This window comes from Ambystoma mexicanum, chromosome 4p (genome assembly GCF_040938575.1).
Source record: "Ambystoma mexicanum isolate Mex_15411 chromosome 4p, UKY_AmexF1_1, whole genome shotgun sequence".
NCBI classification, from domain to species: Eukaryota; Metazoa; Chordata; class Amphibia; order Caudata; family Ambystomatidae; genus Ambystoma; species Ambystoma mexicanum.
In genome coordinates this window covers 319,429,532-319,441,915 of record NC_090927.1, presented here as the reverse complement: position 1 = coordinate 319,441,915, position 12,384 = coordinate 319,429,532, and positions in this window count along the sequence as shown.

Genomic DNA, 12,384 nt, shown 5'->3' with positions numbered 1-12,384 from the left:
GGCTATTGGGCACACCTCTAAATCCAACTTCTAAATGTACCTCTAAATTTTACTTTCACGAGAGGCTATTGGGCACACTTCTAAATGCAAATTCTAAATGCACTTCTAAATTCACCTTTCACAGAGAGGCTATTGGGCACACTTCTAAATTCAGCTTTTCATAGAGAGGCTATTGGGCACACCTCTAAATCCAACTTCTAAATGTACCTCTAAATTCTACTTTCACATAGAGGCTATTGGGCACACTTTTAAATTCAGCTTCTAAATGCACTTCAAATTCAACTTTCACAGAGAGGCTATTTGGCACACTTCTAAATTCAACTTTTCACAGAGAGGCGATTGGGCACACTTCAAATTCAGCTTCTAAATGCACTTCTAAATTCAACTTTCACAGAGAGGCTATTGGGCACACTTCTGAATTCAACTTTTCACAGAGAGGCTATTGGGCACACTTTTAAATTCAGCTTCTAGATGCACTTCTAAATTCAAATTTCTCAGAGAGGCTATTGGGCACACTTCTAAATTCAACTTTTCACAGAGAGGCTATTGGGCACACTTTAAAATCAGCTTCTAAATGCACTTCTAAATTCAACTTTCACAGAGAGGCTATTGGGCATACTTCTAAATTAACTTTTCACAGAGAGGCTATTGGGCACACTTTAAATTCAGCTTCTAAATGCACTTCTAAATTCAACTTTCACAGAGAGGCTATTGGGCACACTTCTAAATTCAACTTCTAAATGCACTTCTAAATTCTACTTTCACAGAGAGGCTTTTGGTCACACTTCTAAATTCAACTTTTCACAGAGAGGCTATTGGGCACACTTCTAAATTCAAATTTTCACAGAGAGGCTATTGGGCACACTTTTAAATTCAGCTTCTAGATGCACTTCAAAATTCAAATTTCTCAGAGAGGCTATTGGGCACACTTCTAAATTCAACTTTTCACAGAGAGGCTATTGGGCACACTTTAAATTCAGCTTCTAAATGCACTTCTAAATTCAACTTTCACAGAGAGGCTATTGGGCACACTTCTAAATTCAACTTTTCACAGAGAGGCTATTCGGCACACTTCTAAATGCAACTTTTAAATGCACTTCTAAATTCAACTTTTCACAGAGAGGCTATTGGGCACACTTCTAAATGGAAATTCTAAATGCACTTCTAAATTCGACTTTCACAGAGAGGCTATTGGGCAAACTTTTAAATTCAACTTTTCACAGAGAGGCTTTTGGGCACACTTCTAAATGCACTTCTGGGCACACTTCTAAATTCAACTTTCACAGAGAGGCTATTGGGCACACTTAAATTCAGCTTCTAAATGCACTTCTAAATTCAACTTTTCACAGAGAGGCTATTGGGCACACTTTTAAATTCAGCTTCTAAATGCACTTCAAATTCAACTTTCACAGAGAGGCTATTTGGCACACTTCTGAATTAAACTTTTCACAGAGAGGCTATTGGGCACACTTTAAATTGAGCTCTAAATGCACTTCTGAATTCAACTTTCACAGAGTGGCTATTGGGCACACTTCTGAATGCACTTCTGGGCACACTTCTAAATTCAACTTTCACAGAGAGGCTATTGGGCACACTTAAATTCAGCTTCTAAATGCACTTCTAAATTCAACTTTTCACAGAGAGGCTATTGGGCACACTTTTAAATTCAGCTTCTAAATGCACTTCAAATTCAACTTTCACAGAGAGGCTATTTGGCACACTTCTGAATTAAACTTTTCACAGAGAGGCTATTGGGCACACTTTAAATTGAGCTCTAAATGCACTTCTGAATTCAACTTTCACAGAGTGGCTATTGAGCACACTTCTGAATGCACTTTTCACAGTGAGGCTATTGGCTACACTTTTTAATTCAACTTTTCACAGAGAGGCTATTGGGCACACTTCTAAATGCAACTTCTAAATGCACTTCTAAATTCACCTTTCACAGAGAGGCTATTGGGCACACTTCTAAATTCAACTTTTCACAGAGAGGCTATTGGGCACACTTCTAAATGCAAATTCTAAATGCACTTCTAAATTCTACTTTCACATAGAGGCTATTGGGCACACTTCTAAATTCAACTTTTCACAGAGAGGCTATTGGGCACACTTTTAAATGCACTTCTAAATTCTACTTTCACAGAGAGGCTATTGGGCACACTTCTAAATTCAACTTTTCAAAAGAGGCTATTGGGCACACTTCTAAATGCACTTCTAAATTCTACTTTCACAGAGAGGCTATTGGGCACACTTCTAAAGTCAACGTTTCACAGAGAGGCTATTGGGCACACTTTTAAATTCAGCTTCTAGATGCACTTCAAAATTCAAATTTCTCAGAGAGGCTATTGGGCACACTTCTAAATTCAACTTTTCACAGAGAGGCTATTGGGCACACTTTAAATTCAGCTTTTCATAGAGAGGCTATTGGGCACACCTCTAAATCCAACTTCTAAATGTACTTCTAAATTTTACTTTCACAGAGAGGCTATTGGGCACACTTCTAAATTCAACTTTTCACAGAGAGGCTATAGGACACACTTCTAAATGCAAATTCTAAATGCACTTCTAAATTCTACTTTCACATAGAGGCTATTGGGCACACTTCTAAATTCAACTTTTCACAGAGAGGCTATTGGGCACACTTTTAAATGCACTTCTAAATTCTACTTTCACAGAGAGGCTATTGGGCACACTTCTAAAGTCAACTTTTCACAGAGAGGCTATTGGGCACACTTTTAAATTCAGCTTCTAGATGCACTTCAAAATTCAAATTTCTCAGAGAGGCTATTGGGCACACTTCTAAATTCAACTTTCCACAGAGAGGCTATTGGGCACACTTTAAATTCAGCTTCTAAATGCACTTCTAAAGTCAACTTTTCACAGAGAGGCTATTGGGTACACTTCTAAATGCAGCTTCTAAATGCACTTCTAAATTTCACTTTCACAGAGAGGCTATTGGGCACACTTCTAAATTCAACTTTTCACAGAGAGGCTATTGGGCACACTTCTAAATGCAACTTCTAAATTCACTTCTAAATTCAACCTTTCACAAAGAGGCTATTGGGCACACTTCTAAATGCAAATTCTAAATGCACTTCTAAATTCTACTTTCACAGAGAGGCTATTGGGCACACTTCTAAATTCCACTTTGCACAGAGGGAGTATTTGGCACACATTCTAAAGAGTGTGGCAGATGCTAACATTCACATTTCTATCTAGATGCGGCGCAAATTAAAGTTAAGTTCCCTACAGGTGTGGCACTAGCTAAAATTGGGAAGTGAGTTGATATGCATCACAAGGCAACATTTACAATCCATTTACAGTGTCTAAGTCTATGGCAGTCTATGCTATGGAAGGTATGGTAGAGTGACAGGGGCTTTCTGGAGTAGAGTAATTGCATTACACCATACCCATGCCACACTCACAGTTTTGTTGGTGTCTGCTGGCTTCCTCGGCTTCCCCTGCCAAAGAGGCAACATTGTTTCAGACCATACAACCCACATTTACTTCATACATCATTTTCTTTTACCCCATACAGTAAATATTGCATGCAACCTCAAAAATAGTATTCAAAACACAGCTTGTTTTTATCATTGGAAACAATTGTTGTAAACAATAATATATAAGACCACAACATCCTTATCCAAACACAGAACTTGGATCATGTACGTCTTATATCATATAGATTGTACCTCCATACTCAACTCAAGAAAGATCCTCATCCATCTAGCTGAAAGATGTTTTTTCTTAGATTTGGTGGCTGGTAAGTGGAATAGTTGGTCCCCCTCATGATACATTGAACGCAGAGCCTAAATTCACTTGAGAAAAAAACAATTATATGGGTATGTTCTATTGCCCAGCTCAGGGCACTCTAGAAACTGGTTATTCACATGTTTGTGAAGCATGTGGGATACCAATCACTTTACTTTATCCAGGCTGTGAATGTGGGGTAGTTTCCACGTTCTCTCCTCTGCCATCGACAAAGCACATTTAATGTTGCACTCCTCAGCAGAACAGGCTTGGCGCTCTTCAATAGATAAAGTTTGGTTTACCATTGAGTGATTTAACCTCCAATTGCTTTGATATTTAAACTTTGCATGGTCTGCATGCTAGAATCACACATCTTACAGTGCCAGCTACAGAAAGGAATACTCGTGTTTCGTAAATGTGTAACCTTTAGGGTTGTATAGGCTGGAGACACCATGGCGTATTAGGGAAACTTTTGCAGAGTGTTTATTTTTTCAGAGGACCTGCTCACTTTCTTTTGAAAAGGTCCACCACAAGGAAACCTAATTGCAGAATAGAATCTTTCTCTGCATCGTATTACGTGAACTTTACAAGGTGCAAGTGCAATTAACATTAAAGCAAATAATGCCTTGATGCAAAAGACATTTTTTCAATGCACTTTTTGCACCAGGGTAAAATGTGACAACTAGGGGAATCCTTGGCCTAGTGCAAAAATGCATTGGAAGAATATTTTGTTTGCACTAGAGCTGTACTGGGCAGACCCCCGGCCAGCCCATAGAGTTGGGGTTTGCTCCAAAGAACTTTAAGACGAGATAGCTGCACCTTGAGATGGAGGGGGGTGCAGATGTATTACTCCAACACCAATCAATAAGGACAACTCAATGGTTTGGCAAAGGGAGTCCGTTTAATGACAAGTACAAAATACTGGGAGTCATGGCAATCAGCAGTGATGCGATAGTCCGTCTCGCTTCAACTCCAATGAACTTCATAAAAAACATAACTTTTATACTCAATACGCATCATATTCTGACGTGTAACACTCAAAAGTTAACATGCAATTCTATTGGTTAGGAAAAGGTAACTTTAATGTAGGTGCTATATCTGTATATGGTAACGAAGTGAGGGGATTGGGTAAACACTGTCAGGTGGGCATCTAAGCCCTTCCTTCAAGAATGACTACTGTAGACGTCACTAAAAGTACGACGTCCCATTGGTCATACTAACTATAGTACCCTAGATTATTTGGTCCATTGTGATTGGGTTGGCATCAACAGCATGCTTACATTTCCACTTTGATTGGCAGCATGCAGAATGCTCAGCCAGCTGCAGGGTGTCCCCCAATTCACCCTGCCTTCCTTCAATCAATCATCACTTTATGGGCTATATGTCAATTAGTTCACTGTGGTTGGCCTCGAAACTGCATCTTCTCGTCTCAAGAAAGTTCTGATATCTCTGTCTGGGCAGATGCCAAGCGTAGGTGTGAAACCATGCTCCTTCACGCTTGGATGGTCACGTGCTACCACACCGTGACTTTGCCTCATTTCTCTCCTCCGTTTGTGTATTTGATTTTCGTTTCACCTGCTACCTGCCTTTGCCTTCTTATCTCGATCCTTCAGAGGCAGGATATTCTGTTCTTAGCTTCAATTAAAAGTAGCTACTGTTCATCTTCCATTGGTATGACCTTGGCTTCCCTGGCATCGGCTGCCTCTGCCGAGTTTCGATTAAGCCTTCTTTCCTCGTGTTGCTAGAATATTAATCTTCTTGCGTTTGGCCTATAGTAACCTGGGTTGGTTCTGCTTTTAGTGCAAAGTAGATTCGCACTTATATAATGTGCTTCGTTTTGAGGTAGATTGTGTACAATGGCGCTTGCTGCGCTAATCTTCTACTTAGCATAGCAAGCCGCATTGTTTTCTTAGCTTTTTTGCGGTTACAAGCATATGTACAGGCGTTAGCTAGTTGAATATCTTCATCCTGCTTACAGTTTAAGTTTCTTTGTATTTTATCATCGCTTTCTTCTTTTAGGGTCACAATATCTTTATTCATGGCATTTTGTGTTTTCGCGTCATCCTTTAGTCATCATTTCTTCTATGGGTGCGTTAGTCCAGGCCCTCGTGACATCACCATTCGTCTTCCATTAAGGACTTTTTGGTTTCTTCCTGGACAGTACTTAAGCAATCTTCATTTCGTGTCATTTGCTGGTAGGGTTTTCTCATTGGATACCTTACTGTCTATGGTTCTCTGGTTATTAGTACTTCAATAGGAATTGTTCTTTTGATTGGTGCTGGGCAGAGGCCTACTGCCGCTCTCTGCTGGTTTATCTGCTCATCATACGTCACATATTTTGGTGGTTCCTGGTACTTCAAAATGAGCGACTGGAGTGCAGGCTTCATTTGGGACCTCCTCTACACTCCCCCCGCTGGGCAATTCATCAACCACTTCCCTTCCTTCTTTGGATTCATCTCACTTGGTTTCTCTGTATTATTTTTCACTTCATCGTCTGGGTTAATTCCTTCTTCATCTTCTGGGTCTGTACATGATTGTTTGAAGAAGTGTCTCTTTGGAGTCCATATCGTTTTTACTCCCTTTAGGTTTCCTGCTGTCCTTACATGTTCGTCTTTATTCCATGTCATTAGCTGACATTGTCCATTTGGGCTGCAGTAGATCCATCTTCTCACATCATTTCTGTATTTCCTGGCATAAAGAAACTTTGTACCTTCTGGTGCGTGGCTGCTGGCCCTCACAAAGTCTCTTATTTCTTCATCAGTCAGGTCTTTGGACTTCCATGTTGACTTGACATCAATCATGATCTTCATCCCTATGGCTTTCTTCGCAGTCTTCTGGCATTGCGAGATTATTATCTTGATAACGCAAAATCCTAGTAATATCATCACTAGCAGGGCTCCCAGGAACTTGAATGCATCCGCCATCCATTGTGGAACCCATGAAAACAGTGATCCAAACCAGCTGTCATCATCCACTTCATCGGTTTCATTGATCATCTGGTTCTGCAGGTTTGTCAGCTTACCTATAGCTTCTGTTAAAGTTCCATTTTCTTCGTCGTGAGAAGGTATAATTGTGCAACATGATTCTCCTATTTTTGCACAAACTCCTCCATCCATAGCTGTGATCATGTCAAGAACATATCTGTTCTGGAGAGTCATCAGTCGGATGGCTCTTAACTCTTCCTTGATCGCATTGAATCCTTTTATGGTCGTGTTCATGGTCTGCAGCAACTCCAATCTGGTTATCTGCAACCATTTAGTATTCACTCCAACTTGGATTTGTGGCATGAAAATCATTGTGAACACTTATTAGGTGAGGCTGAACAGCCTGTGTTTATATGGGATTGCATGAAATGCTTCTTCTGATTTAACGGAGAAGTAATTCTCTCTCTTCATTAGGGTTATCAGTTCCACAGATCTCTTCTTCCTCAGGTGAAACTATCAATGTTCAGGTCACTTTTCTCTGTTTCTCTGTTTCTCGTCTTGATGTCCTGGACATAATCATCTTCATCGGGATAAGCTGTTTCAGTTGTGCATATCAATGAGGCATCGCTTCCCATGAACTGGCCTCTGGTATTGCACATTACTATGTGTGAGAGACAGTGTGCTGTCGGGACATACATTTCTACAGCCACAAAGATCTTGGACTTGGACTTACCCATGCTGTACGTAGGAGCGCGCAAACAAAGCATTCCCCTTCGAAATTTCGTCTTCCAACTTCCTTCATGTGCTGGTACCAAATGTTGTTACCTAGGTGTGCTGGGCTATCCAGGTAATCGTTTAGTTCATTGTCGTCTTCATGCATGCTTCTCTTGATTCTTAAGGTCTTCTTGCTGGATGGTTCTCAGGTATCCTGGTCCATGGTGCATGCCTTCTCATCTGCGTCATTTCAGTGGGCAAGAGTCTGGCAGCTCTTTCCTTTTCTTCATACATCTTTTCCCTGCTGGATGCAAGTGCCCATACCCACCAGCCTGGCAATGGTCCGTAATATGGCTGCACTGTGGAACTGGTACTTGTCCCTTGTGTTGGAGCTTATATGCTTGGTAATGCAGTCTCTGCAATTTTATTTTCAGTTCCTCATGCATTTTCATCGCGCTGGCTATCTGCGGGAATAGTAAGTCTACTAACATTTGTGTCCGTGCAGAGAGTTTCTCAAGAGTTTCTGATATGACTGCAACTGTTGGCTTTCTAATAGCAGGCAGTCTCTTCCTTTCTGCTGCTTTGGTTTGTGGTTCTGCAATCATTGATAATAGGCCTGTTTCGTGTACATTCAGTGTTTGCATGAGTGTAATTGTCAGTGATGTTACTCTATTCATCTCTTGCCTACCCTGTCTTGGCTTTTCTTTTTATTCGTTACCAAAAGTGTGTGCGTATCGCTGTTAATTACATCCATTTCAAGTTCATTCACTCCACCATCAGATCTTCTAGGGACTGGAATGACTATATAAGGTCTGGGTGCCTTTGTGGGTTTCATGCGTTCATCATTAGGTGGGTGCGCTGAAATTGGAACGCTTTGTGCACCAATAAAGAATGCAGTTCTGATTGTTAATGACAATAGAATAATGATGAATATGATACATAGGTACATTATAGTTTTATATGTTAAGCAGCAGCATTTTCTTCCAGATAAGCAGGGATGCCTCTCTTCTTGCAGGAGGACCAGGTTGCTGCTCTGGACCCCATCTCGATTATTCACCAAATGTCAATGTTAGTATTCCCTCACCCAATATCGTCTTTCGAGTTCTGTATTTAGGAGTGTCTGGTGCTCCAAAAGTGTCCCCCCTCTTGCGAGTGACAATTGTCTCTTATTTCAGGATACCGTTCTTTTGCTAGACTATGGGAAAAATCAAATTAAGTAATACTTCAGTGAGTCCCTTTACTGTGCATGTTCAAAGTAAGTAAGCTCCCAGTCCACCCCTCGGATCTGCTTCAGTCCTGAGGACATGTTGGTCACTGATCAGTATAAGAAGATTAGGATGGAAAAATAACAACAGGTACAACAAGTGAAGTTCTCAGCTCTGCTTCCTCAATCTGTCCCTCGCCGGAAGGTTCTTACAATCTCCCCAGATAGCTCCTCTGATGATTGGAAAGTTCCACTTGAAGCACAATTGCATGCAGGAGCATTCCCATTTGTGCAACATTAGCTGGATCTCTGATGAAGTGAGGACGCCAACATCGATTGGTCTCCCCACTAGGTCTGGAAAGTCAGTTACTAGGCGAAAAAGGATGTTGTGTGCCAGCCTGCTGTACTCTGGTGACAGGGACATCTGTCCTGCCTTTGCTGAGGTTCAGGATCATATGTTTTTTCCTTGATGTAAACAATGCCTACACTGTCCGTTTGCGTGGAGTGCGACTAGAATTCTGATCTTATTTAAATATTCTGTGTTTACTGGGTCTCGAAGAAATGTTAGTGTATCTGTTATTCTCCCAACAATAGTTGGACAGTCTTCAATTATGCGAAAGAACAATGTGTTGATGAGCTCATCTATTTCCGCCTGTGTTGGGAGCATTTGATTCTTTCTCACTGTACTCAGGGAGTAGTATAAATTGTTTGGCAATGACAGTAAGCAGTTGTCTTATTATTTTTTCATTTTCAGGATCTTGGAGGAAGTCTGTGATACTGGTGAGTCTTCCTACCAGCGATGGGTATGATCTTAGCACTAGGTGAAAATAGGTGACCACGTCCTTTGTGATATCTCTACTGTGGGACACCATAAGTGATTCCAAATAAGGTCTTGGTGTTGAATGAGTCGGGATATTGTATTTGCTTCCAATGTAAGTGTCCTCAGTCAAAATTTGGCATGTTCTTTTCTCATCGAGGCTTAAGTGTGCCTCAGTCCAAAGTTCGAATCAACAGACAATGTTGTGGCTTAAACATGCAATTTTCATCTTCACCCTGCAACTAGGATGCACAGAGTGTCCATTTTTATGTCCTTATCCCCTTTTTTTGCTTAGAGGAAGTGTCCAATTTAAGCCACAACTTGTAAAAAGTTCCTTGTCTTTGTCTTGCTGGTCATGCGTCCTTCTTCCTCGTCATGGAACTTGTCTGCACGTGCTGTGGTTCTTCCCCATTGCTCGTCGATTCCTCTCATTGGGGTGCAGGCAGGGGGCCTTCTCCAATGTAGGGTTTGATATCACTGAGAAAAATCCACGCTCTCCTGCCCTGTAGCTTCACAGCGGATGGCGTGCAGTCCTCTATGATAAAAGAACCGTTGAATCTTGGCTTGTCCCACCTTTTCCTTGTATGGTTTTTCACAAGGACAGAGTCTCCAGGGAAGATTAGTGGAACACGTAGATCTTCAACTGAGTCTGATGCAGTGTCTTCTTCTGTGTTCTGTGCTGCGCTGCACCCTTTTCATCGTCACTGCAGCTGGTCTGAAATTACAGTAAGGCAAGATGTCATGCAGTTCAAATAGTTGGGGTGTCAGGGGAGTTCTCATTCTTCTTCTCATTTGCCGTAAGATGATTGCTTAGAGCAAGCTTCAACTTGGCTATCCTTTTCTTTAAAAAGCCGTTGAGCTTCTCAGAGATTCCATTATTTTGCGGATGATACGTCAATCAGAAATTCTGCTCTATACCCAGCAGCAAACTAATCTGCTCAAATATTGAATTAACAAAGTGAGGGCCATTATCTGATTTCATGACCTCGCACACCCCCTCAGCTTCGGAACACTTCCCTCAGTAAAAATGTGGCTGCACAGGTAGAGTCTGGGTGTGTACATGGACCTGCCTCTATCCATCTAGAGAATGGACACACCACAACAATTAAGTATCTCTACCCGTTACATACTTGAATCATGTCGATGTAATCGACATGCAGGTGCTGAAATGGCCCATTTGGCCTGGGGATGACTCCTCTCATTACCTTTAATGTGTGTCCAGCGGTGAATTGCTGACAGATTATACAGTTCACCATACAAAATGCAACATGCTTCGCTAAATTCTGTATGAACCAGTCTCCCGTGAGCGAACCTGCTAGATTCTCTTTTGTCATATGGGCTGGGTATTGTAGTTGCTCCAGCGCTATTTTAATAGGGCTACAGGCATTACTGCTTTACCAGTGCTGTCATTCGCCACAAGCTGTCAGAGGGGTTTAAAGAACACCCTCGATGTTTCCACAGGTTCTTCACTTCCTGTGGTGCCTCCCCTTTTTGTTCACCCCTAATTTCTGTAACTCTCGTGTAAGGTGTGGTTCGTGTAAAAATCATTAATCCATTGGCATGGATAGCTTCCACTGCCATAACAGTCTCACTTTTGGATGCCATATGCTTGGCTTCCGTGTCTGCTGCGTGATTTCTGCGTGAGGTAAAATATGTCCCCTTGGTGTGGGGGGTGCATTTCACGACCGCTATGCCCACTGGAAGCTGTAGTGCCTAAATCAGCCTGTCCAATAAGGCTGCGTGCTGCACTGGTGTGCCGTCTGCTCGGAGCTAGCCCCTCCTTTTCCAGCGCGCTAAGCCTGTGTGCACTGTTGACGTCACATAGGCAGAGTCACTGTACACTGTTACTTACTTCCTGGTCTGCATGATTCTCAATGGCTAGTATCAACGCCAATAATTCTGCAGCCTGTGCTGAATAATGGGATGGTATTGGTGTACTAAGAAGCACTCAAAATTCTCCATTTGCTGTGTGCTTTATCACAGCAACGCCTGTGTATCTTTGTCCGTCCCCTTGATCGATCCTTGACGACCTGTCAATAAAGACAAATTCTCCTCCTGCCAAGGCATTTTCTTTTACCGTGGGTATTTCATCATAGAATTCTTCATAATTTGCACAGTCATGTATCGGCTCTCCCTCAGTGACAAGCTCTGCTATGAACATAGCTGGGTTTACTATCTTACATCAGACCTTTTTAATCGATGGGTTTGATTTGATCACTTCATAAGCAGAAGCTCTCTGAGATGTCAATGTGCCCTTTGGTTTATCTAGAATGGCAAATAATGAGTGTGTAGAGGAGATCTCAAATATCGCCTGCACCCCAGTCGCCCATTTTGAAGTACCAGGAACATTCACACCGAGATATGTGACGTATGATGAGCAAATACACCAGCAGAGAGCGGCAGTAGGGCTCTTCCCAGTGCCTATCAGAAGAACAATACCTATTGAAGTACCAGTAACCAGACAACCATGGACAGTAAGGTGTCCATTGAGACAACTCCCTGATGACGTGTACTCGCACAGATACCGGTCGGAGGAGTACACCAGTGGCCTGGAACGTTATGCAGAGAATTGGAGTGCGCACCTTTCCTTGTTTTTTTCCATTTTCCGCAGGACCTTGAGGGGTGGAATCCTCAAGACCTGACAAGGTTCCGCACCAGGGTTATATATGCCCGGCTTTGGAGTGCCTCACTTGAGGCTACACTCCCCCCTTTCTCCACTGTGGGATTGGGCGTGAGCGTTTTCTATGCTGACCAGATGACTACATCTACCAGTAGCCCTTGCAGCAGATTTTCATCACCTGCACCTGCGGTGAGCTGCAAGTCCACCCAGCCTCCCTGATGACATGTATTGGCACAGAAACCGGTCGGAGGAGTACACCAGTGGCCTGGAAGGTTATGCAGAGAATTGGAGTGCGCACCTTTCCTTGTTTTTTCCATTTTCCGCAGGACCTTGAGGGTTGGAATCTTCAAGACCT